The 27918-nt window shown below is 41.4% G+C and overlaps 1 protein-coding gene and 1 long non-coding RNA gene across 3 annotated transcripts in view; both read left to right on the top strand.

Moving 5' to 3' along the window:
* Positions 1 to 27918, top strand: part of TUBA1C (tubulin alpha 1c) — a 74646-nt gene that overhangs the window by 37145 nt on the left and 9583 nt on the right. The window lies entirely within an intron of this gene.
* On the top strand, positions 281 to 27227 carry LOC140617141 (uncharacterized). Of its 2 annotated transcripts, XR_012017370.1 has the most exons (6): positions 281 to 419; positions 2139 to 2224; positions 10513 to 10654; positions 21550 to 21607; positions 22112 to 22283; positions 25740 to 27227. It is a non-coding gene; the product is annotated as an uncharacterized lncRNA (long non-coding RNA). The 2 variants fall into 2 exon arrangements; XR_012017371.1 differs by lacking the exons at positions 21550 to 21607; positions 22112 to 22283.

Here is a 27918-nt window from a genome sequence, read left to right as displayed (position 1 = left end):
AGATGGGGAACGGATCTGAGCTGCTGGGGATACATTTCGGTGTTGGTGGACTAGGATGGGGTGGGCGGGGGAGATTCCAAGGACAGAGTGACAAGGTCAGCCTCGCCTCTTGTCTCTGTTCTTGGCGATAGCCAGTGTAGCTAGAACGAGCAATCTGTCAAGTCTAATTAGAGTAGAACAAAGTGAACAATGGGCGCCCAGCTCTAAATTGACAGCCCAGTTTAATGGGTGGAGGAGCTTGGGAGGGATGTGTGCTTTGCGCGCTTGGAATTGGTTCCTTCAAATGGATCCTTTCCGAACCCAAACTGCAAAACCACTTAAACTGGATTCTTCTTTACTTCACCAGAAACCTTCAGGTCCCTGCGCTTTTTAACACAGGCACAACCAGCAAAAGTAGAGAACCTGGCTGTGTTTCAGAGGTGAGGCTGTAACTGACCATAGTTACATCATGCGGTGTCGGCATGGTGCTGTGTGCATGCAACTGATATTTATTAATCTTCTCATGTTTCTCCTTTGTGTCTGGTTATATTGCTGGTATTAGTGTTTCTTTTATTATTTTTGAAATCCTTTTTATTATAAGGCTTGCAATTCTGGAAATTTCAGAACAGCTTGAAATTTTAGTAGGACCACAAATAAGGCACATTTAAGATGCAAAAAAAAAAAATCTTTTTAAATTATATTTTTGGCTTGTACTTTAAATGGCCTCTCTGATTTGGATATTTTAGTTCTTGCATCAAAAGTAGTTTTCATAGGAAAAGAGTGTATTTATAAATGAATCAAATGAATACATTCTTTAAAATACATGAATGCAGGTGATTGAAGCTTAAAAGCTATGCATGTTCATAATCTAAAGCCTAAAGCCTCAAATAATGGAGGCCTGTGATCAGCAAATGTTATACTGAAGACTGATGGTTTGTTCATTTAGCTCTGCCTCGGTGTGGGGGACATACGTGAAGATGTGAGACATCTTGAAGGTGTGAGAAAACGTAATTCTTTAAAGTGGGAGAGGAAGAGTGGGAAGACAGTAAACACAATCATAATTTATAAGTTCCAAGTCTCAGTCTGCATGATTTTGCTATTCTTTCCTGTGTGTTATCTCACTTAATCCTTGAAGCACCCTATGAAGTATGTTACTGTTATCTTCACTCTGCAGATAAGGAAACTAAGGCCCTGAGAATTTTGTGCAAGATTAGAGAACTGCAAAGTAAGGCCTTGAACTTAGGCTGTCTGGTTTCAGGTCCAATGTACTTCTCAGCACTGTATTTCTGCTAAAGTTAGGAGACATTATAGTTTAAAAATCGCCCAATTCATAGTAACAATGCCAAAATGAGAACTCTCTGCTAATCCACTGGTCCCTTATGGACATGAATGAGGCAGTGGATTTTCATCTGGCATATATCATACTGCTTATGGTACTGTGCTGCGTGTTACTCATCTTTTCTTTTCCAGCAGCACCACTCGTTTCTTTTCTGCTCTTTCCTTCCTTTTTTTCTTTTACACGCACGTTATTTGAAAAAACGATCTTGTGAAAAGATAAAGTAGGCCAATGTTACCCACCTCACCCCAGACCTCGTCCTCTCCCCAGGGAAATCAGTTATCAATTTGGGGTATAACCCAACTGTTTTCTGTGTGTGTTTGCACAGCTGTGTGTATCACACAGTTTTGTGTCTTTAAAAAACACACATGGTAACATGCTATTTTTTATTCTGCAATTTGTTCTTACTGTTTTAGTCAGCTTGCTATGCCCATGAACATCACTTCACGGCAGTACATTTAAATGGAATTCATTCTTTTTAATCATTACAGAGCATTCCATGCATTGTCATTTTTACTGCTTCCTCTCTACCTCTCCTCCGCTTTTGAAATGACTTAAGGGCACATCAAGCCAACACTAATATATTTGAATTTATGGTGCGGGTAGAGACAGGCATAAGCTTTATGGCTCGTTGAGCATTAATAAGAAAGGAAGGGAGTGTGGGAAGCACCGACCCCAGCCCTCTGGGTTGAGGTGAGAGGCTGAGGCAGGTGTGGTGTCACCTGTCAGCAGATTTGTTACCTCCCGGCCTCTGAATTTTAGCACGTTGTTGTTGTTGTTTTAATTGCACCTGTTCTCCAGAGATATATTCCTTATTTTTAAGAGATCACAGTAACATACCCGACAGAGTGCTGTGAGGATGAAATAACACACAGGAAAGAACCTCACAACCGTGAAGACCCAAGCCTCGTAAGTTATGAATTGTGTTTGCTTATTGTCCTCTTTCCTCTCTTTCCCTCCCACCCCAGATATTAGGTCTTGAGGCAGTTCTGCAGAGAAGGGTAGTTAGCAAATGGAGCTACAGACATTGTTATTAGATATCCTGGAGCATGAATGTGCCTACAGGCATGCATTTTAGAGACTGACTTAGCTCTGGACTCCAGTCCCGAATAGGCTATTTATTAGTTGTGTGGCTTAGGGAATGTTTTGTCATATGTAAAATAATGCTTAACTTAGTCTGGGGTGAAGTATACCTGAGATCATGTGTGTAAAGTACTTATACGGTTTCTGGCATATAGGCAAGCCAGCTGCTGTCAGCCGGAGAAGCTGCGATGTCTCCACTCCAGTTTTCTGCTTTGAAGCATCACTGTCCAGTTTCCTCAGGCATGACAATAAAGGCAGGCCTAATCTCAGGATTAAAGCACAGTCACTCCTTGTTCCTTTAGTCCATATATATATATATATATATATATATTTATTTTTTTAAGCACTTCTTTCCTGATCACCTACTGCACATCTAATATTCTGCAGGCTACTGTGTGAAACATAAAGAAAGTGCACGACAGGGCTCTTGCCCTCCAAATGCTATGGCTATTAAATTGAAGTACCTTGATATACCACATTAACACAGGAAAGAACCTGTGGGTTAAAGGCATTCTGTACTATGCCATCGGGGTAACATAGTAACATAAACACAGCACAGTAGTATGAATATACATGTCCAGTGGCTACTTTATCAAAAAATTTTCTGTTAATTACAAAGATTATATATATATATATATATTCCCTTAACACCTGCTTATGCGTTCCTTATATCAGCCTCAGAATTATTTTAGAAGCTTATCTGGGCCTCAGTTGTGGAACTTGAGCCATTAAATTAGCTGCTAACCGGGGCTGGTTTTCTGGCTGGGGGCTGCTCTCATTCCCTCTCCAGAGAGTGCTAGAAAGAATGAAGTCACCAGGAGCTGGCGCAAAGGAGCGGCTCTCTGTTCAGCCTTAGGCTTGATTGAATAAAAACATGCAGATGTTCCATTATTCTGGACAAAATAGCCAATATCTAGTAAGCAGATAAAATCCCCCCAAAGGAAGAACTGTCATAAAGAGCCTGAGGATGCCCCATAAAGGAACTGAAAGTCCTTACTTTGGGGGAGGGAGCATTCCCAAGGAGTAAACCTAGAGTATTTCTCAACTGTCACCCTCGTCCTTCTCAGCCTAGTAAGCTTTCTCTTGACCCACAGAGCCCATCTTCTGTTGTGCATGTGAACCCATTCCAGCTGGCTCATACTGGCCATAAAAAGCCACCTCAGCTGTCAAGCACAGAAGCCATGTGTGGCTTTTGGTTTAAGAATCAGTCCAGGCAGCAGATGCTCTGAGTGCTCGGAGAGTGGCATGCCTCTTCCTGATACAAGAACAAGCACCCTTTGTCTTAATTCCACACTTAAAATCTGGGATAGAAAATTTGAATGTCCTTACTTTTAAAGGAGCTGTGTTAGATCATTCTTATTAGAAAAAAAGTCACATATAGTATAAAAAAGTGTGATTTCTCAGAGAACCGTTTTACTGCTGAAGGGATTTCTCAGCAGACAAAGAATGTGGTCATTAAATCATAACCCCTGTGAGAAAGCATAAGGTACAGGGCATGTCATTATTAGGTTAAGTGGGATTCAAAACACTCTGTCTCCATTACCCCTTTCTGGAGATGATATTCTTATTTTTATTTGTTAAAGCGGGGCACCTCCCTGAAATTTTTGCCTAGACACCCAGAATAAAAATTTACAGTGTATTAGAATTCTAAAAATAATTTGATCCCACATTTTGCAGAATTCAGGGCTCCAAAAATATGCCTCCAAATCATTATTGGTGATTATTTTGCCCTCGTACAAGAGGTGAAAGCAGCCAGTGTATGAGACTTTACAGAGAGGCCATTTTCCAAGGGAGAACAAAGAGAATGGAGAGAGAAGCTGCTTTGCTTTGTCTGAGCCGACTCCCTCTGAGGATCACTGCAGGAAAGGCTCAGAGGTGTGTCCTTGTCCATTAATTTAGTAACACTAGGTCCAGCAGTCCTGAGATGCAGGGAAACGTGAGCCTACTTGCACTGTATTAATGTTATCAACTGCCCTGTTCATGTATCCTCTCCCTGGAGGACACTCTTATAACAGAGTAACCCTTAGGGAGACACTCCCTCCTTTACCTCTGTTTCTCTGCTGATAAAGCAAATGCCAAGCTTCCTTTTGGATCATGTTCCTGATTCTCTAAGTTACTATATATTTATTGCTCTTCTTCATGTTCCAAACACTGAGCTCTCAGGGCTCATCTGGATGGATCCAGATTGTGAGGCTACAGCCCAAATAATCAGTACAGGGCAGCCCCGGTGGCTCAGCGGTTTAGCTCCTGCCTTCCTCCCAGGGTGTGATCCTGGAGACCTGGGATCAAGTCCCACGTCAGGCTTCCTGCATGGAGCCTGCTTCTCCCTCTGCCTGTGTTGTGTCGCTGCCTCTCTCTCTGTCTCTATGTCTCTCACGAATAAATAAATAAAATCTTAAAAAAAAAAAAATCAGTACAGGACTTGGGAGGCCCAACCTTCCTCCTCCAGGACCCTCAAGAAGCCTTGTGTTCCAGTTAGATCCCTAATTAGTGTGTTTCTGGTGCTACTAGACAAAAGAGAGGCCCCTGTTCTGAACCAGAGCCTGTAATTTATGCCTACAGCTATACCCTGATGGGAGATGGGGATTTTCATTTCAGAGAACAGGGAGCTGATCAGCATGACTAATCCAAACGAAAACGTCCGCCACGTCTTTACTCCCTTACTAGAAGAAAAACAGAGATGTGCGATTTTTACACTTAAATGCACTGAAGCTCTGCAAGCGGGAGGGACATAGAGCATCATTTGGGCCCTTGAAGGACAGGGCTCTACCGGAGAAAGCATCAGCTAATGAAGGGCAACATAAAGTTCCTTCCTTTTTTTTTAACGTGGAAGCTGCTGTCTGGCATCATCTTGCAGGTTACAATTCCCGGCAACCACGCCGGCTCAGGAGCAGAAGCGCAAACCCCTCGTCTTCTTTCTGTGGGCCTCAGCCATAGGGGGAGAAAGGTGGTGCCACACTCTCTCCCAGTGGATGATGATGACGTGTTCTAGGCAGATGATTGCGGAGGCTCCTGTCAAATGAGTGAAGAGAAAGAGGAAGTGGGGAGAGGAGGAGGGACTCAAGAAACCCCACTGCAACAATCCTGGAATAAAAATGAGGGGCCGTTATGGGAAATGATAAGCGCGATCACCGCGAAACTCAGTCCCTTGCCCATTGTTTTTTTTTTCCCCCCCAATTATGATAAGCACTCATGATATTTTGTAAATAACTTACAGCAGGATAAGATAAATGAAAGAGAGTTCCTATCGGGTTCTATCTTCCCTCTGCTTTAGGATCGTCTCAAATAACAATGATCCTTTTTTTAGCTTTAGGAAGCTTTAAAAACAGTCAAGCCCTTTGGAGCATTGGGTTTCCAAACCATAAGGTTTCCCTTCTGGACAGAAGGGCTGCTCGGGTTGTGCCCCTCGCTTTCGGGCCCGCGCGGTCGTGGGGCATATCGTGCAGCATCCCGAGCGCAGGCGACTTTGGAACGTGGGCTCAGCCCCAGCGGTCCCGGGAGGCGACGCCGCAGCCTCGGGCGAGATCCGCGCTTTCCCCCTTCCCGCCAGCAGGCGGCGCTGTCTCTCGCGGCCCCCGCCCCGCCCCGCCCCGCCCCGCCCCTCGCTGAGGTCGCTTCCGCCGCGGCCTGGGGAGGCCGCCCCGCTGGCGTCCTTGCCCTCTGCCGGGGGTTGTGTTTTGTGGTGTTTTGGTCTTTATCCAGCGCTGCCCGCTAACGTCCCTGAACCACGATGCCCTTGTGACCGTTCCTGCTACTTTAAAAAGTTACTTCTTGGGTCCCTTGAAAGAATGGAAATACTAAACAACGACAACAACAACCATGTATTTGGGACTGCGTGCTCATTTTTTTTTTTAAACTTCAAATGCATGTCGACTTAAATAAAAAGAGCCTCTGACCCGACAAAGAAGGCGATATATGTTTAAAAAAAAAATTAGAATGCTTAAACAAACAAACAAAAAAATTCCCCTTCCTGTTTATTCCAGACTCTTCTGCAGGGTAGAGAGCGGCTCGCGAACATTCAGCTGCGGCGCCATCTGCTGGCCGCGCCGCGCCGCTGCAGGCCCCGCCCGGCAGGGACAGGTGTGGGCTGCAGGGGGAGGCCGGGCCTTGGCCCAGCAGAGGCTCTGGCGCCCAGCTCGCTTCGCATGCAGCTCTACTTATCTAAAGAGAGAGTAAATTGAACCTCTGCAAGAAAATGGGCTCGGTTTGGAGGAGCCCTCAGGCCTAAATGTACTGGCAAGCGCTCTGCAGGTGTTCTCAGAAAACCTGGGGCTTCGAGGGAAAAGAGGAGGCATGATTCATTTCATTACACCTGCGCCTCTCTCAGGGGCAGGGCTGAAAACTGAAACTGGGTTTTTCATCAAGGCACACAGGGACGTATCAGGGGCAGAAGTCAGAATGTATTTGTTCTCCTGAATTTTGCTGGATGGAAGGAATTTCAAAGGTTTAAAGGGGTGACAGACATAAAATTAATCTGGGAGTGGGGACGTGTTAAAATGCGGCCTTGGCTGTGGTTTGATGTAAGGTCACTAAGCCCGGTGCCTTTTTCCAAACTCTTGAGTCAGTTCTGATTTACTTGAAGATTTTTCTATTTGGGAGACTTCAGGCTCTTTTCACACAGAGGTCTAAATCCATTTGCAAATGCATCTGTATACGTACCGCAGCACAAACCTGCATTCACCATCGTTGCAAACTTTATTAAAAGCCATAATCAGAAAATGCTTTGGGGACTGATAGAAAGCAGAGTTTTAGAGCAGGATTACAGTGGGCCCACCCATCTGGAAAAATATGGTATCACTGATAGGAAACATTTCTAATGGGAAAATGTTAGCAAACGTAGTTTTGACCCTCCAGAGCTTGATAATAGCTTTCTAGCAAAAATGAATTTTTGTGTTCTGGGATGAGTTTACAGTTTACAGTTACAGTTTACAGTTATAGTTTAGTTTACAGCTTAAAGATGAAGTAGCTTTACCAACAATACAATCTATAGGAATGTAACTGGTTGTGTAGTCCTTGGGGTCCACGTCATGTGACTTCCACATACAGTCAGTGTTTTATAATGATGTCCTTTGGTGCTTCAATAACTACATCCTCCTGGTTGAGGCTTACCTGATTCTATAGCCACAGTGAATATTTTCATAGAGAAAATGTTAACCCTCCACATGGGCGCTTGAGGAAGGTACGCAACTAAGAAAACAGATGAGAAATAAAGTAAAAATCCATTGCAATGATGTGTGGGTGGTCTGTATCAGAGAACTAGAAGGCTGAGTATATTTTCTGTTTTTTTTTTTTTTCTTTTTTTAAAAAAATATTTTCTGGTTTTTTTTTTTTAATATATTTTCTGTTTTGAATGAACAAAGAGTTATTGGGTACCAAACTGTGACCAGTATAGGAAAGATTTGATGGTTGATGGCTACATCTATCATACCTCTCTTCTACTAATGTATTTGTAGAGGAGAGTCTTTCATAGACATAAATTGCTGATAACAAACCAACACTGTGAATGGTGGCATGAAACGGAGACTTGAACATTCCTCAGTGAAGATCATCTCATGGCCTCTGTCCCAGGACCGTGAAGGAGAGGAGCAGAGGTAGAACAGTGAAGAGCCAGATATCTTAAGCCTTCACAGTCTTTCCTCTGTTGTGGCACAAGGCAATCCCTGAAAACTGAATGTTTTATCTTCTGTGCTTCTCCTTATTTTTTTAATGAATTTGTTTAGAGGGTGCCTCCACCCTTAGAACAGAGCCAGACTTCCCAAGAGTATTCATTTAGCACTATTTCTGGTGGACCTAATATAAAAAGGCTGCCCATTCCCCTAGCAATTGAGGCCGGGTTCAAATATTTTGCTTTTTTGGAAAAAAGCAAGGGAAAATTTTTATAGAGATGACCTCTCCCTTGACTTACAGCCTATTCTAAATTGGGCTTTTGAGAGACTGTGACCAATCTCTCTAGAATTGAATAGAAACAGATTGAGCTTGGTAGAAATTTCTGTCTGGACCCTACAGTTAGGTAAGTGTGTCTCTCCTGGTCAAAATCCTAACTTCACAGAGGAGTTGCCTGACACTGTCAATTAAGCTCTCTTTCGTTCTCTCAACATAGATCAGTTCTCTTCTCTCCCATTCCTGCAAAATGTCAGGCTAACTCCTGACCAGGAGCCCACTCCTCAACCAGTGGGCCTTGGCTTTCTAGTCACTTCCTCTGAGACTTCCTTGACTCCCCAGGTGAAGAGAGGATACCCCTGCTGAGTTCCCAGAACCTCACAGTTCCCCATCATGGCTCTATAAAACTTGTCACTGCTTCTCTCTGTCTCCCATACTAATCTCTTACCTCCTGTGAAAACAGGGCCATCATTATCATTATGTTAATTTTCCATCCTCAATACCTAATCAGTGCCTCAGACCAAGCAGCTGTTAGGTAGGAATGCAACACATGGAGATGGGAGGGAAGGGTCTTCCCAAGGGAGGAACCGATATGAACACATACACAGGTATAGGCCCGGAAGAGTGCCTATATGGGAGCATGGATGTGGTTTGGCTAAAGCTTAGGGGGACTAACAGGAGAGAAGACAGGAAAGCATCTGGGTGGTTGTGGAAATTGTGAATGTTAGTTCAAGGCAGTGGTCACCAAAGTTGAAAGAGTTACACATGTTGTAATTTCTGATGTATTCTGTATTGGATAAGTGTCTGCATATATTTTCATCAAAAACATGGAGCCATAGATCTCGCCCATTCCACTCGTGGAATATCACTTAATTGGCAAGACCAACCTACATGGCTAAACCAGTCAGTTAAACAGACTTACTTTCTGTCATAAAAAGTTTAGCTTCATTTTCTAATTAAAAACACTATATCCCAGGGCGCCTGGGTGGTGTAGTTGGTTCAGCAGCCGACTCTTGGTTTCGGCTCAGATTGTGATTCGGGTTTGTGGGATCGAGCCTCGTATCAGGCTTTGCACTCAGCACGGAGTTGGCTTGGGATTCTCTCTCCCTCCCCTTCTTCCCCACTCCCCATACATAAATAAATCTTACCAAAAAAATTAAAAAAAAAAAACCACTATATTCCTACAAGGTCATCCACCACCTCATATGTGACTTCTAAGAAAGCTGTTGTCCACAGCACAGAGGCTTGCCAGTATTTTCCAGGGAATGAGATAAAGCGCTGCCCTGTCAGTGTGTCTTACTTGGCTCTCAAGAAATTCCTCGTCAAGTCTAGTGCATTCTCAGATTATCCCTTCGTTTGGGGACAAAGCACAGTTCAGATGGCTCAGGGATGGTTTTCTGTTGTAAAGAGCCAGAGCAGTTGGCAAAGGGTAGGTAGAGAAAAGAAATGAGCTCAATGCCAGCCATTCCCAGGCAAGTCGCTTTCAGGAGAGGGTGCATTTTGTAGTTAAGAATCGAAATTGAGCCCCCTAAAACTATGCTATGTACAGTATAAACAGCTGGCCCTTGAACAAGGCAGGGATATGAGCACCAACAACCCTATGCCATTGAAAATCCATGTATAATTTTTAGCTTCCCCCAAACTTTACTTATAGCCTACTGTTGACCAGAAGCCTCACTAATAATGTAAAGCATCGATTGACATATATTTTACATGTTATATGAATTATTCTTACGATGAATAGAGAAAAGAGTTATTAAGAAAACCATAAAGAAGGGAGAATAAATGCATTTACAGTACTGTACTGAGACAAAATTACCGTATAAGTTGATCTGTGCAATTTAAACCCGTGTTATTCAAGGATCAACAAACCCCAGTTTGAAAGGTGTGGTTTTCAAGAACCTATATTTAGGGCAGCTCTGGTGGCCCAGCGGTTTAATGCCACCTTCAGCCCAGGGTGGGATCCTGGGAGACCTGGGATCGAGTCCCATGTCAGGCTCCCTGCATACAAATTTTATTTATAGGGGTGCTTGGGTGGCTCAGCGGTTGAGCGTGTGCCTTCGGCCCTGGGGTTCCAGGATCGAGTCCTGCATCAGGCTCCTTGCATGGAGCCTGCTTCTCCCTCTGCCTATGTCTCTGTCTCTCTCTGTGTCTCTCATGAATAAATAAATAAATAAAAATTTATTAAAAATTTATTTATAATCTTTTAAAGGTTTTTAAAATTTATTTGACAGAACACGAGCAAGAGGAGCTACAGAGGGAGAGGGAGAAGCTGACTCCCTACTGAGTAGGAAACCCAACATGAGGCTCGATCCCAGAACCCTGAAGACCATGACCTGAGCTGAAGGCAGATGCTTAACCAACTGAGCCACCCAGGTGCCCCTATTTATACTTTTTAAAAATGTCCTCCTCTTAAACTTCTTATATTGGTAGATGTTTATAATTTATATACGATAGACGTGCAGTTTTAAAGTAAATTACATGAGTCTGTCAGAGGATATGTAAGCATTAGTTTACTGATAAGCACATGCAATCAAAAAAAATCTGAGAAGCACTCTTAGGTAAAGTGGAAAGTCACTGAAGGTTTCTGATTAAAGGAGTTGAAATGAGCATAATCATTGGTTGTAGGTGACAGTAAGAGACAGTACCAAGCATGGAGGAAGATACACAAAAGGACCATCCCTGCCTTTGTTGAAGAACCGACAGCCTGACTGACAAGTGAAAAAACAAATAACAATAGTGAATAATAAATAGTGCATCGCTAATTAAAGGGAGGCAAATAAGGATGAAATTTTAAAGAATATGAAAAGAGAAATTGTTTTTTATTCTGTTTTTAAACATGCATTTCCTGCAGAAAGAACTGAACTTTCAACAAAGCCCTAAATGGTGATGGCCTCACTACACTATTTTTATTTCAAATTCCAAGCATTCTATTTGGTCATGTTCCTCCTTCTTCATCTTTAACCACCAAACTGATGTTTTATTTTGATTTGGGGGGCCATATCCTTCAGTTCTTAGAAGAATAAACACCTAAAAATGTGAGAGTTTCTTATTAAGAAGGATTACATCTGTAGTCCTGATCTTTCAGAAAATATCAACAATATAATGGTGAAAATGTCCAGGATAAAAGAAGTCAGAGAAGTAATTTCAGTAGCTTCCCTATTTTTTTTAGAAATTTTCCTATACCCAGAATTTCCCAGAGAGAGGGATTTTAAAAAGTTCCCGAAGAACATCATAATAAGACATAATAATACCTTATAGTTGTGTCTAATAGATCCAGTCTCCAAGGATTTTCATGATCTTATCCTTGCATTCCCATTGAGTGTAAGGGCTATGAAATGGTCAAGAAGCATCCCAGACTCACCTCTTCACAGGAGCTCAGGGTTCCTGACAAACACTTTTGGAAAGAATCCTGAAGCGTCCACCTAGATGCTTACTCAGACCCCACTCTCCTCCCAATAACACCATAGGCATTGTTTTAGCCATTGAGCAAAAGAAAAAACAAACCTTTGAGAACGTAACTACAACTTGCCAAGTACACAATTACTATGTGGCAGAACTGGAATTCAACCCAGGTCTGTCTTACTCAGAACCTGTTTTAGTGCCTGGAAGGCAACTGATCATTTCAGATGAGACAGTTTCAGTAGAGGGGTAGAGTTAGAAAGTGGATTGCGCAGCGTTTAGTCACTTATTATTCATGAAATTTTTGTTGAGAAGGGTGGGACTTCCAGTTATGGCAGAGTGAACAGGTGAGCAAATCCTCTCCCTTAAAAAGCCATTACAGAGCTGGAAAAAATTGATGAAAACGACAATTTTTAGCACTCTGGAGATAGTTCAAAGGTATATAACAATATGAGGAGTGTTTATGCTTGAACAACTGCTAAAATTCTGTACTAACAGCAGGAATCTGTGGCCCTCTTGCCTGGGGATGCTCCCATTTTCCAGCCCTCTTCCCTCCAGCCCACTCATGTGGAAATTTTACCAAGATGGGGAGATGCCATAGGACCAGCATCTTTGCTGCCACAGCCAAAGAGGGCTCACTTGATTTGGAGCAGGAGCAGGCCAGTGATTCTACTAACCTGAGGTTACTGTAGTGGTGGGATGAATGTACACATTTACAGCTGAGAACAGAGGGCTTAAGATCACTATGGACTCCTAGCTGACCTGGAGGATTCATGCATAGAGAAGCTATGAAAAGGCCCAATGGAAAGTAAAAGTAAAAGCCTAAACTTTGAATGTGCTCCTGTGCCCCCACACAAATTCAGAGGACAGAAGCCTTATTGGCTTGAGGTGTGTGAGCATAATTTCCATCCCATGATTGGCTTACCATGGGGCTAATTAGGTACAGGGACAGGAGTGACCCTATAAAGCCAGACTAAATAAATAAATAAATAAATAAATAAATAAATAAATAAATAAAATTAAATTAAATGAAAAAGCAGAGATAGGAGCAGCCACACACTTCGGAGAGACATATTGCATAGGCTGAACTTAGGCAAATTTCTAAATGTATGACACAAAAGACAGCCTTAAGAGAGAAAATCAGAATCCAGAGTTGCTACAATATATTATTTTAAAAATCAAGTTTTCAGGGCTCCTGGGTTGTTCAGTTGGTTAAGGGTCTGCCTTCGGCTCAGGTCATGATTCCAGGGTCCTGGTTGGAGCTCTGCATTGGGCTCCCTGTGCAGGACAGAACCTGCTTCTCCCTCTGCCACTGCACCCAACTTCTACTTGCTCTTTCTCTATCTCAAATAAAATAATTTTAAAAATAAATAAAAATCCAGTTATCAATAAAATATGCATAGAGATAGGGAAGTATGACTCATTCTCCGAAAAAGCAAAAGTCAATAGAAACCATCTCTGAGTGTCCCCAGAAGTTGCAATTAGCAGGCAAAGACATCAAAGCAGTTATTATAAATATGCTCAAAGAACTAAAATGTCATATTTAAAGAATCAAAAGAAATAGGACAATAATGAATCAATAAAGATGCTTAGAAAGGAAAGTATTGGGCAGCCCGGGTGGCTCAGTGGTTTAGCGCCACCTTCAGCCCAGGGCCTGATCCTGGAGACCTAGGATCCAGTCCCAAGTCGGGCTCCATGCAGGGAGCCTGCTTCTCCCTCTACCTGTGTCTCTGCCTCTCTCTCTCTGCATCTCTGGGTGTCTCTCATGAATAAATAAAATATTTTTTAAAAAAGAAAGTATTAAGAATTTTTAAAATGTAATTTCTAGAAGAGAAAATAAGCAATAACTGAAGTGAAAAATTCACTAGAGGGGCTCAAAAGCAAATTCAAGATGGCAGAAGAAAAGAATTAGTAAACTAGGAGGGAGATCAACAGAAATTATCCATTGAAGAATAGAGAAAATAAAAACTGAAGAAAAATGAACAGAGCCTCAGAGACGTGTGGGACATCTTGCATACTAACATATGTATTGAGGAACATCTAGGGGGCACAGTCAGTTAAGTGTCTACCTCTTGGTTTTGGCTCAGGTTGTGATCTCAGGGTTGTGAAACTGAGCCCACCTTGGGCTCTGCCCTCAATGGGGAGTTTGCTTAAGACTCTCTCTCCTTTTCTTTTTGCCCCTCCCCCTCACACATGCAAGCTCTCTCTTTCTCTCTCTCTCTCTCATAAATAAATAAATCATTTAAAAGAAAACAACAGGTGTAATGGGAGAAGAGAGAAGAGGTCAGAAAAAATTTTGAAGAAATCATGTCCTCAAATTTGTCAAGGACAAATTAATCTGTCAAGGACAGATTAACATTTATCTACATATCCAAGTAGCTCAACACACCCAACCAGGAAAACTACAAAGAGATCCACACCTAAATACAATATACAAACTGTTGAAAGCCAAAACAAAATGAAAATCTTAAAAAGCATCAAGAGAAAAACCACCATCATGTACAATGGATGATAGATGATGGATAGATAGATAGATAGATAGATAGATAGATAGATAGATAGATATAGAGATATAATTTCTTGTTTGAAACAATGGAGACTGGAAGGCAGTGGAATTGCATAATCAAAGTGTGAAGAAAAAGCTATCACCCAAGAACTCAGTATCTCACAAAACTATTCTTTAAAAATGAAGGAGAAATTAAAACGTTCCCAGATAAACAAATCTGAGGGAGTTTGTCCCTAGTAGAGCTGTCCTACAAGAAATGCTAAAGGGGTCCTTCAGGGTGATAGGAAAGGACACCAGATAGTAACTTAAATCCACAGGAGGAAATGAAAAGCACTGGAAATGGTAAATTTCTGGGTTAGAATAGGACTCTATAAATATATATTTTCTTATTCACAACACTTCTTTTAAACATATGAAATTGTATAAAGCAATAATTAGAACACTATATTGATGGGTTATAACATATGCATGTGATATATATGATAATGATGAACATTTTATATAATATAAATATAATGATATTAGTTATTAAAAGACATATGTGAGATATATAATAGCACAAAGGAGGGGAGAGAGAGAGTTATATTGGGACAGCTTATATTTTACTGAAATTAAGTTTGTATTAATCTGTAGTAGATAATATTAAGAGGTATAGTATAATCGCTATATTAACTATTAAGAAAATAGCTTAAAAATATGTTAAAAAGTCTACATAAGAATTAAGTGGCACATTAAAAATACTTATTTAACACAAAAAGTGACAGTCAAGGAGGAAGAGGGGAACCAAAAAGAAACATCTAGAAAATGAATACTAAAACAGTAAATATAAATCAAGTCAGATCAATAATTACATTAATTGTGAAAGGTGTAAACATCCTAATCAAAAGTAGAAATTGGCTGACTGAATAAAAAAGTAAAATCCAACTGTAAGATGTCTACAAGAGACACCCTAGATTCCATGATATTAATAAATTAAAAGTAAAAGGTTGAAAAAATATTACTATGGATATAATAACCATAGGAAAGCCAGGGTGACTATATTAAAATCAGACAAAATAGACTTGAGACCCTCCCCAAAAAACTGGTACTAAAGACAAAAAGGGACATTTAGTAATGATTAAGACATCAACTCATCAGGAAGACATAATAATTACACATATGTACACAATAACAGATCTACAAAATATATGAAAGAAAAACAGGGGACTTCAATACCCCACTCTCAATAATGGATGGAACAGCTATATAGAAAATCACTGAAGGTCTAGGAGAATTGAACAGAATTATCAACAAACTTGGCCAAATTGTTATCTATAGAACTCTGATCGACAACTGCAGAATAGATATCCTTTTCAAGCACATATGGAACATTCTCCAGAGTAGCTCATATGTTAGGACATAAAATATGTGTTCAATAAATTGAAAATAAATTTAAAATAATTCAAATTAAAAAAAGAATTCAAATCATGCAAACTATGTTCTCTGACTACAATAGAATTAAATTAGAGGGCAGCCCGGGGTGGCTCAGCGGTTTGGCGCCTGCCTTTGGCCCAGGGCGTGATCCTGGAGTCTGGGGATCGAGTCCTACGTCGGGCTCCCTGCATGGGGACTGCTTCTCCCTCTGCCTGTGTCTGCCTCTCTCTCTCTGTGTCTCTCATGAATAAATGAATAAAATCTTTTAAAAAATAAATAAAATTAAAAAAAATAAAATCCTAAAATCAATTAAAGTAATACATCATATTAATAGGATAAAGGACAAAACCCACATGATCATCTTAATAAATGAAGAAAAAATATTTGACAAAATCCAACTCATTCATGACAAAAACTCTCAACAAATGAGGAATAGAAGGGAGCTTCCTCAACTTGATAAAGGACATCTACCAAAAACCCACAGTTAATATCCTGTGTCCATCAGCTGATGCATGGCTAAACAAAATATACTATATTCATATAGTGGAATATTGTTCAGCATAAGAAAGAATATAATTCTGATACATCTGCAACATGAATTAACCTCAAATACATGCTAAGGGAAAGAAGCCAGATGCTATATATATAATTTATATATTATTATAATAATCATATAATTATAATAATTATATAATAATTGTAATTATTATAATTATTATTTATATATATAAATAATGATTCTTTTGATATGAAATATCCAGAAAAGGAAAATTTATAGAGATGGAAAACAGATCAGTGGTTACATTGGGTAGAGAGCAAGCTTGACTAGGCTGTATGTGCATGATGCGCTGGCTGTTGATGAAGGAAATGACGGCAGCCATCCTGGAGACAGCTACCAACCACAGATGGGAAGCCATTAGAAGGCTTTAAGTAGAGAAGCGTTATGATCTGACTTTTTAACAGGTTCATTCTGGCTGCTGTGCCAGGAAAAGACAGCAAATAGGCAGGAGGAATAGAAGAGGCAGGGACAGTGGCATTAGCCCAGAGTGGCTATAATAGAGGTAGTGAAAAGTGGTCATTCCATAGATATATTTTAAAGGTAGAGCAGTTAGGATTTGCTGATAGACCGATGGGAATGATAGAAAAAAAAACAAGAGCCAATGACAACTCCCAGGTTGCTGGAAGAATGGAGTTGCCATTAACTGAGATGGGAAAGGGGAGGAGTATGTTTAGGCAGAAAGATTAAGAGCTTAGGTTTAGGAATCTATTAGATATGGAAGCAGAGGAGTCCCACAGGGAATTGGATATACAGGTCTGAAATTCTAGAAAGCATTCCAAGTTGAAGACATATGTATGTATCAGTTTATGGAGAATATAAAAGCTAAGAGTCTGGACGAGATCAACAAAGGAGGGTGAGTAGGAATGAGGCCTTCAGCCCTTGACGTTAAAAATTTAGGAGAACCGAGAGGAAACAACAATGGAGACTGAGAAAGGGCCACCAGGAAGAAAACCAGAAGAATCCTGGAAACCTAGTGAAGAAAGTGCTTCAACTGAAGTGCTTCACAGTGGTCAGTAGTGTCAAATGATGCTGATAGGTTAAATAAGCTGAGAATTGAGACTTGACCATTGGATTTGATGATGTGGAGATCGTGGACAACCCTGCCAAGAGCAGTGTTGCAGAAGGGGTGGGGGCTGCAGGCTGTTTCCAGTGGGTTCGAGGAACGGGGGAGAGAATCTAGAGGCAGGGATGGCAGGGATTGTAGACATTTCTTTGCTTTGAAGATGAGAAAAATGAGATAGTAGCCACGGGCAGAAGTAAAATCAAGGAAGGCTGTTTTGGAGATGGAGGAATATGTCTTTATACTAAAAGAAAACATTGAGGGGCACCTGGGTGGCTCAGTAGTTGTCAGCCTTCAGCTCAGGTTGTCATCCCGGGATCCTGGGATCGAATCCCGCATCAGGCTCCCCACAGGGAGCCTGCTTCTCCCTTTGCCTGTGTCTCTGCCTCTCTCTCTGTGTGTGTCTCTCATGAATAAATAAATAAAAATTTTCTTAAAGAAAAACCATTGAATAGAGGGGGAAAATTGATGTAGGAAACAGAAAAGAGAATCACTAGACTAATATCCTTGAGTAAGCAAAGGTGGGATATAATCCAAGTGGAAAGGTTGGCCTTGAATAAGAGCATGGACAGGTGAGCAGCTAGAAGACAGGCAAGAAGACATGGGTTAAGTCACAAATAGGTAGATTGTTAAGAAAAGTCATCCCAAATTTGGAAATAGGCGAACAGGATCAGAAGGTCTCTTTTTAGTGAGGAGCTGTGCTCTGGCCAGCAGGCCCTCTGGGGATTACCTGATTTTCCTGGGGCAGGTATCTTTGCTTCACTTTCTATTTACTATTTTTGAGGATATTTTGCAATTCTATTTCTATAGAAAACTTACAGCAATGCAAACTGTTCTTGTGTGACAGAAATGCAAATTACTCCTATCCTGTAGGAAAAAGGAACCTCACAGGGTATGGGAGTTTGGTTTTCGCCTCGTAGGGCATTTTTTAATCTAACCTAGCAGTCTTATTCTAATATTTATAAATACATATCCTGATGAAATATCGCTCCTGTTCAAGTGTTCTTTGTACCACTTTGTCTTTTTCCTTAGTTAACAAATCATAACTATATGCTTATTCTATATTTGTATGAGTCTAATTTTAACTTTTTGAAAATTAGATTTTAACAATTGGTGGGGGCTTGTGGACAATCTCTTCTGATTGCATCTATTTTCGCAGGATGCAAAGATATGAACTGGGAGTGGAAATGGAGAGAAAATTTGGGGGGGTTGAGTGTTGTGAAGAAGATATCAAGACTTTTAGGAAAAAAAAAAGACTTTTAGGAGAGTGGGAAGGTGTAGAGACTAAGGAAATTACACTATGACTGCTGAGCAATGTAAGGCCCACTGGTTCCTAGTCATGAATTTTAAATGGCTGTCAGGATGCCACAGCCATGCCTGCAGGCATGGGGTAGGCAGGTTAGATTTAATCAGGTTTGAGGTTTTGCTAAGTGAGCACAACAAAGAAACTGGAGTAAGGGAGTTGCAGGTGTAAGCAAGAGTACAATTATAGTGATGGACTATGAAAAGAAGGACAGGAAGACACAAGGGGGTAAAGGACAGTAAAAAGGTGGAAGGGTCAATGGCTTGCTTGTCAGTCCTGCTAAAGAAGCATTGGTGGAATTGGCTTTCTCTTGCTGGAAAAGTGGAGGTGGTGGTTGGATACTGGGATGCTTAAAATTGAAATTGTGATGGGGGGGCACTGGATGGGGTGGGGATCCTTATTAGAACTAAGAAGTGAGTGGGAGGATGGAAAGAAAAGTACGAGTGTGAATAAAAGGAGATTTACGGTAGTAACTCAAGCAGGAAATGACACTATGGTGGTTTAGTGCTAATTTGTGTAAATAAAGAGTGAAGGGTCAAGAAAAGGGGGTAATTTGTAAACCAAGATCTAGGGGACTGTGAGCAAGAATAAAAACTAGGGCACAAGTGCATGGGATTAGTATTAATAAAATTGGAGGGGGCCCTAATGAGATAAGAGGGAGGATAATATCAGGAACAAGAAAGAAATAGAGACATTTGTTGAAGGATGGGATAAAGCTGTTGGAGCTCAGGTTAGATCCCTTAATCCTATCACTAAATTAGGAATCTAGGTTATCTGCTATGAGTGAACGGGTAAGAGTAGATTAGGGGTTTAAATGATATAGAAGAGATTGGGAGCAGCTGGTATGCCATGCCTTGGGAAATGAGTAAAAGAGATGAGTCAAAGAAATCATACAGCATGTGGGGCAGAGAAGGATGTGAGAAGTTGAAGTCCTTGAGGAAGTTGAGAGATTATCTTAATCTCCTATGTCTCTGTAAATGTGGAAAACACAGTATGCTACTTATATGGGTTAATGTATATAATTTACATGGATTACAAGGTTGAAATTTTACCAGTGTTTGCCACGGCAAGCACTACAACAATGGTGCCTGTAAATTCGTCTTGAGCTCTGGAACCCCATACTTACTACTTACTCCTTACTCAACTAGCCCTTGCTATTTGTGTGTTCTGAAGGTATCCAGAACTCTCTAAGGGAAAGCCAAAAACAATCTTACTTCAACCTTACCTCAAAAAAATAAACAGAAGTAAGCCTCCCCATCTCCTCTGCTATTTCCTATCATGATTACCAGCCTAGACTCCAGAGATAGAAAATTCAAAGCCTTTTCATGTCCCTCATTCCCCGATCCAATTAGACACCAATTTCTACACTGTGAACAACCCTCAAAGCTTGCTCCTCCTCCTATTAGGTTTGCTTGCAACTGTCCAAAATCTTAGGAGATTTACAGATTCCAAACTGAGACGTGGGAGAGTGAGGCAGAGTGGTCACTTCCCACTCCCAGCATAGAGGGAACCAGCTCTCTCCCAGGTCAAATTCACACATGCTCCTGGATGACTAAGCTCTGCTGGGCTCCTGGGCTCCAGTTCCAGTTTATGCAGTAGCACAACCTGTGGTCCCACATTAATACTCAGAGCCTTGTTTTATTTTTTTAATTTTTTAAAAAATATTTTTTAAATTTATTCACAAGAGACACAGAGGGAGAGGCAGAGACATAGGCAGAGGGAGAAGCAGGCTCCCTGTGGGGAGCCCAATGCAGGACCCCAGGATCACACCCCGAGCCAAAACAAAGGCAGATGCTCAACCACCCTGGGAGCCACCCAGGCGTCCCAAGATCTTTAAAAAAAAAAGAAAAAGAAAAAGAAGAATGTAATTTTGCGTTTCTAGATGATTTTTATGTTTTCAGAGCACTATATAAAATTAATGCATTACAATAAGGAAACTTTAGAGGCCATCCACTCAGTCAGTTGTGCTATAACTAGTATCCAGATCTCCCAAATCCCAATCCAGTGATCTATTTAGAGGGCTGTTTTAAAGCAGGTATTGTCCTCACACTGCTGATGGGGAAAGTCAGACACAATACAGCTAGGGACCTTGCCAAAGGTTGTGCTGCTTAATCACACTAGAAACCAGAATTCCCAGTTCCTAGTAGTTATAATGGCTCTGAGAGTTTACACTCTTGTCATTGAGGAGTCAATAAAATCTTAACTTCAATATTTGTGATTCCTAATCTTTACTTTCCCTAACCACTCCTCACCCCCAACCACGTCTTTCCTTGTGTGTTTTATTCTGTCCTCGTCTCCGACTCTTTTTGCTTACTAAGTAAATAACCAACCACTACTTTTCCTGACATCTGGACTTCGTCTTCTTTGGCTTCCTTAACAATGCGCTTGGGGTTAGGCTGCGTCTTTGCTCAGGCTGCTATAGCAAAATACCATAAACTAAAACAAACAAACAAACAAACAAAACCATAAACTGAATGGCTAACAACAGAAATTTATTTCACAGCTCCTGAGACCGAAAGTCTGAGTTCTCCATGTCAGCATGGCTGAGTTCCAGTGAGGACCCTTTTCTAGGGTGCAGACTATCATTTTATTATATCCTCACATAAGAGAGCTCTCAAGGGTCCTTTGATAAGGGCACTAATCCCATTCACGAGGACTCCACCTCATGACCTAATTACCTTTAGAAGCCCCACCTCCTATTTCTATCATAGTGGAGGTTGGAATTTCAGTATATGAATTTGGGGGCACGCATTAAATCCACTGCAGGCAGTCTGGGTCTTCAAAAGGCCTTGACCACCCACTGAACCCCCAATCCAATGACTGAACTAGCATCAAGGAAACAAGTTTCATAGCTTGTTAGGTGACCTACATTCCAGGTTAGTTTTTTTTTTTTTTTCCTTTGGAGCAACTTTGATTTACTATCAGTCATTTCAGGCATAGTAAAGCAGAAGGGCATTCTGAATGTAAAATGTCTTTGTTTTGAGCACAAAGGATTCCTTCCTTCTCTTTTTCTTTTCCCACAATACAGGAACTGGGCTCTGTCCCTTGGGTTTGGTACAAATAAACCAAGCTGCTGAAGGAACAGGGTAAGCAAGTTGATTTTTGTAGTTACAGGCTGTTCCACATAATCCATTTACAAGTCAGCAGAGACCACAACTTACCAAAACAAAGAAGTATGTAATCTAAAATGAGGAACTCTTGATCTGTAAGAAAGAAGCAAAAAAACCTTTTGGGGTTTCTAAAATAGCTTATATTCCTGACTCTATTGGAACAAAATATGCTGGAAGGTAAGGAAAAAAGTACATGGACTAGAGGGTCAAAATAGCAAAGTGCCCGTGAGTACAGGGCCGCATATGTTAGAACTCTGCACCAGCCTTCCTTGGTGTCTTATAATTGAAAGGTTTGGGGATTTCAACATGTAATTAAAGTTGTAGATATAAAAGTGGTTCTTTATTAATGTTTTTTGGGGAGAAAACAGTGGATCAGAAATGAGGGTCTTAAAACCTGAGGAAAGAAGTGAGGATCCCAGAGAGGAAGGCTGGACTAGAGGCAGCATGGGCCAATGTGTGACTTTATTTTATTTTCTAAAGATTTTATTTATGCATGAGAGACACACAGAGAGAGAGAGGCAGAGACACAGGCAGAGGGAGAAGCAGGCTCCACGCAGGGAGCCCAACGTGGGACCCAATCCCGGGACTCCAGGATCACGCCCTGAGCCGAAGACAGGCACCAAACCGCTGAGTCACCCAGGGATCCCCCAAGGTGTGATTTTAGATAAGTTATTTAACCCCATGAATCTCAATGTCTTCTTCTGTAAAATGGAGGTACCAAGCACTCCTACCTCACAGGAGTGTTGTGAAGAACAAAGTAAAGCTGTAAACTTCTCCATCTGGAGATGAAAGCACAGAATAGTGACACTGGTACCAGTGGTGGAGATGCTGGGAGAGGGGGATGGTAAAGGAGCTGGGGACTTTTATAAGCCAAGAAATAAAAGGATTGTGAAAGAATGAATAGATTGGGATTGGAGGGCTAGGAGATAACCCTGAAAGGCTGAATTGGGAAGAGAAGCCAGGCTGGGCTTTTGGGCTTTGGTTGGCTGTGGAGAGAGGGTTCAGCCTAAAGCAAGAGAATGAACCCAGCTAGGAGACCAAAACCAAACCAAACCAAACAAACAAAACGTAAAAAGAAAAGGCTTTTTTTTTTTTTTTTTTTTTGCCAGGAGTAAAAGAACTAAGAGAAGTGGCTTCGGGAGGGGCATTGGTGGTACAAGTGGTGTGCTGGTACATGTTTAACAATTGGCTGAGAGTGGGGTGAGAGCCTAATTTGTAGTATTCACTGGTTTATTTCTGTGGTGTAAATATAGCCACCATTGCTGATTTCAGGCTTCCCACATGATGTCCAACTGGTTCACAAAAGTCCTGATGACTGGGGATCCCTGGGCGGCTCAGCGGTTTAGCGCCTGCCTTAGGCCCAGTGCGTGATCCTGGAGTCCTGGGATCAAGTCCCACATTGGGCTCCCGGCATAGAGCCTGCTTCTCCCTCCTCCTGTGTCTCTGCCTCTCTCTCTCTCTGTGTCTATCATAAATAAATAAATAAATCTTAAAAAAAAAAAAAGTCCTGATGATTGGCTTAATGATTGGCTCTAGCAGACCAATGATGGTCTCTAGCAGACCAATGAGTAGGGGGACTAGCACAAAAGCATAAGGGTTTCAGATTAGGGAGGAGCTCTCTGACTTTAAGAGGCCAAATGCTTTCAGCCAAGTTAAATTAACTACCTGGATAACATGGGATAACACGAGACTGATTCAGCTTTAAATTTTCCAACTATGTATACTTGATGCACTGATATTCCCTAGTATTGAGGTACTACTATACCAATTATGCGGGGGGGGGGGGGACAAATAATTAGTGTACCTAACAATGGTTGGCTTTGTGTCCTGGGGTGGTGCGGTAGGGGGAGGGGGCAGGTGGAGAGATACTTGGAGAAGTAAAAGGGGAAAGATTATCCTGAGAGTCACAGTCTCTAAGTAAATCCCCTACTTTCTCAGCTGCTGGCAAGAAGTTACATTCACAAGGAAAGAAAACTCTCAGGGGCCTTCCACTTTGGGCTGCCTGGGTGCTTTTTAGGTACATGAATAAATACAGTTATTAAATAAACATTGCTATAAATAGGGAAGATTTCCAGACTCCAGCATATGGTCCACTTAGAATAATAATGTCAATAATTGAATTTGAGTATGGTAGCTCCTTTTAATCTTCTGCAGGAGAATTTAACCTGTCTGTCCTAAAGGGATGGGGGCAGGGCAGGGAACAGAGGAATGGTTACTAATTACAGGAAAGATTACAGAGCTTGAGGTAAGAAAGCTTGGCTGTTGTCCACAGAGTGGAAATATTGGGGAGGTACAACCTACTGGGTTGTTTCAGTTAGTCACAGTGAGGAGACAGTGTGAAGTACTGTATTTTTAGGGAATGTAAAGCAGATTAGAATAAGCCCAATGACATGTCTGTGGAAATAAGATGTGAAATTTCAGAAATGAAAGCCAGTCTTCCCTGGTAATCTCTGGAATGGAATGAGCATAGAGTCCTGATAAAGGGGAAGAGGTGCAAAACACTGCTGTGAACACAGGGCAGGAAAGCTTTGAAAGCACGTGTAAGAAAATTATAAAGGTTGCAAATATTTTCAGAATAAAGAATAGGAAGTGCAGCCTAAAAATCTAAGAATTATTTTCCCCATGAAAGAAAATAACGTATTGCCTAGAGGGATGCCTGGGTGGCTCAGCAGGTAAGCGTCTGACTTTGGCCCAGGCATGATCCTGGAGTCCTGGGATGGAGACCCACGTTGGGCTCCCTGCATGGGGCCTGCTTCTCTCTGTGCCTGTGTCTCTCTGCCTCTCTCTCTGTGTCTCTCATGAATAAATAAATACAATCTTAAAAAAAAAAAAAAGGTATTCCCTAGAAGATAATCTGCTCTTCTGTATTTACAAAAGGGTGCAAAAAAAAAAATCTCAAAGTACAGAGATTTTTTTTTTTAAGATAAAACATGCTTGTAAAGAAGGTAGTTGAACCTAACTGCATGGAGTCCTAGCTCTCCTTTCGAGGTCTTCTTTTGATTTTATTTATTTATTCATGAAAGACATTGAAAGAGAGAGAGGCAGAGACATAGGCAGAGGGAGAAGCAGGCTCCCTGCTGGGAGCCCAATGTAGGACTCCATCCCAGGACCCCGGGATCATGACCTGAGCCCAAGACATTCTTTTTTTTTTTCTTTTTTTAAAGATTTTATTTATTTATTCATGAGAGACATACACACACACAGAGAGAGAGAGAGAGAGAGAGGTGGAGACACAGGCAGAGGGAGAAGCAGACTCCATGCAAGGAGCCCGACGAGGGACTTGATCCTGGGACTCCAGGATTCACGCCCTGGGCTGAAGGCAGGCGCCAAACCGCTGAGCCACCCAGGGATTCCCCCAAGACAGACATTCAGCCGCTGAGCCACCCAGATGCCTCTGAAGGCCTTTTCATTTTCTTTTTTTTTCTTTTTTTTTTAAGATGTTATTTATTTGAGAGAGCGGGTACATGAGCATAACCCGGGGTGGGAGGGTGGAGAGTAGATTCCCTGCTGAGCCCCAATGTGGGGCTCATGCAGGGCAGACGCTTAACCAACTGAACCACCCAGGCACCCCGTCCTTTGGAGATCTTAAAAGTAGGACAAATTCTCCTTTTTCTTGCTATTTTAGTAGTAGCGTTGTCTTAAGACAATAAATTCAATAAGTGACTTTTCTAGGACTTCCTTTCCTTGTGAACTAGTGCCAGTAACAGGCTGACAGAGGCCTAGAAATAAAAGAGGCAACTGTCATTTGAAGCATTTATTCCAAGTTCTTGTGGTTTAAGGTAAATTATTTCAATCTCAGGATCTTATTTCCCACAGTTCTATAATAGATACCTTTTGTTAAAACTTATCTTTGAAAACTCCAAGGCACTATTGGAGTGGAAAATATTTTATTATAAATTGCTATAGGGAAAATAAATAAATAAATTGCTATAGGGTACAGAATATTCACATACCATTATTATTGTAATCTGTCATTTGTAACTGAACACAAATTATTTAGCATTAGTGGTATCCTAGCTTGGAAAGTGGGAGTTAGACTGAAAAAAGATAAGGTTCAGTTTTCTCTGAATTCTTTCCGCTTTACTAATATCTTGTGGACATGTTGTAGGACGGTGAGCCAGAGGAGGTATGCCACTATTTCTCTAATGCAGTGTAAGACTCCAGCAAAAGCCCCATCTGTAAGTATTGATCTAATGTACTGGTGGTTGTTAGAAGGACCTGACTTGAATGAAACTTTTTTTTTCAACTTGGCTCATTTTGGAACAGTTCATATGTACAGCAGAAGCTTAGGTCACAGTATCACGGAATGTCAGGGCTGGAAGAGGCCTTAGAGATGAACCTGTCCAATCCCCTCATATCCTACATGGGATTCTGGGGCCCAACAGAGGAGAAATCCCCGTCCAAAGTTATATTGCCTAAAGTAGCAGAGCACTGGCTCTCTGTTTTTGTTTTTGTTTTTAAGAATTTATTTATCTATTCATAAGAGACACAGAGACACAGGCAGAGGGAGAAGCAGGCTCCGTGCAGGGAGCCCGATACAGAACTCAATTCCGGGACTCGATCACGCCCTGAGCTGAAGGCAGACGCTCAATTGCTGAGCCACCCAGGCATCCCCTGGCTCTCTGTTAATAATTCAACATCTTTATGGTGAATTCTAGAAAATTTCAACTAGAAAGTAAGACTTGCTTCTGCCTCTTCTCATTCAGTAATTTTTAGACCCATAAAGACCTGTTTACATAAAGGTTAAATTTTTAACTGTCCACTCAGGGAAGAGATTCTTTTTTCCTCCAAAACAATCCAGCAGGGGGCAACAAACTTAAATATGGATCCCAATGCTGAAAATGATTTTCAAATGCAAGAGGATGCATCTTCATCTCTAATTTTGTCCTCCATACCACCATCACCTCCAACAATAACAGCTACAGATTTATTGCTTTACTATGCATATATGCTATGTATTATTTATCTCATTTAGTCCTCCCAACAGTGTATCTACCTTTAAGTTATGCATTATTGCCATTTTATATGGGAGGAGATTTAGATTATGAAATTTGCTTGAGGACCCACAGCTAGAAAACAAAAACAAAAACCAGAATCCAAATCAAGGTAATCAGGACTGCAAAGTCCTTAAACATAGTGAAGTTCCTCAAAGGCTATCTGCTTAAATATGAGGTAGTCAAGAGTGAGAAGAAAAATGAAGGTATTTTGTTAATGAATCATATGAGAAACAATCTAAAAATAAAATGCCTATTGTTTTTATTTTATTTTTAAGATTTTATTTATTTATTCATGAGAGACAGAGAGAGAGAGAGAGAGGCAGAGACACAGGCAGAGGGAGAAGCAGGCTCCATGCAGGGAGCCAGACACAGGACTTGATGCCAGGGCTCCAGGATCAGGCCTTGGACTAAAGGTGGCACCAAACTGCTGAGCCACCCGGGCTGCCCTGCCTATTGTTTTTAAATTGCCATAGTGAACTATTCTCATTAGGGTTACGAATGACCTCCATGTGACTAAATATTTTTTTTAATTTATTTTTTATTTTTATTTTTTTTTATTTATGATAGTCACAGAGAGAGAGAGAGAGAGAGGCAGAGACATAGGCAGAGGGAGAAGCAGGCTCCATGCACCGGGAGCCCGATGTGGGATTCGATCCCGGGTCTCCAGGATCGCGCCCTGGGCCAAAGGCAGGCGCCAAACCGCTGCGCCACCCAGGGATCCCCATGTGACTAAATCTAATAGTCATTTTGGAGTTCTTTGCTTTCTTGACTTATCAGTGGCATTTGACTCTGCTAATCATCTCTTTTCCCTTGTTTCCAGGACCTCACACTCTTGGGTTTCCTCCTAACTCACTGGCTGCTCCTTTTTGGTGTCCTTTACTGGTTCTTTGTCTTTTCCCAGAGCTCAATACTTGGTCCTCTTCTCTTGTGTTTCTTTTTTTTTTTTTTTTTCTCTTGTGTTTCTGTAGTCACTCTGATCACATCTCACACAACGTCATGACTGAGGATGGCATTTAGATGTCTGTCTCTACCCAGATCTCTCTCCTTTGAGATCCAGACTCATATCCAGCTGGGTCTTGGGCATCTCCACCTCCATGACTCCAAGACATCAACATCTTGACTTAACATGACCCCAAATAACCCTTGATATCTACACCTTCCAAGCCTGGCCCATTCTCAGCCTTTTGCCCCTGTTTTTTTTTTTTTTTTCTTTTGCCTCTGTTGATGGCAAATCCATCTCTTACTCATTCAGGCTGTAAACTAGACTAATCCTTGGCTGCTCTTTCCCTC

The sequence above is a fragment of the Canis lupus genome, chromosome 25 (genome assembly GCF_048164855.1).
Source record: "Canis lupus baileyi chromosome 25, mCanLup2.hap1, whole genome shotgun sequence".
Taxonomy (NCBI): Eukaryota; Metazoa; Chordata; class Mammalia; order Carnivora; family Canidae; genus Canis; species Canis lupus.
This window is presented reverse-complemented; position numbering and strand designations above follow the sequence as displayed.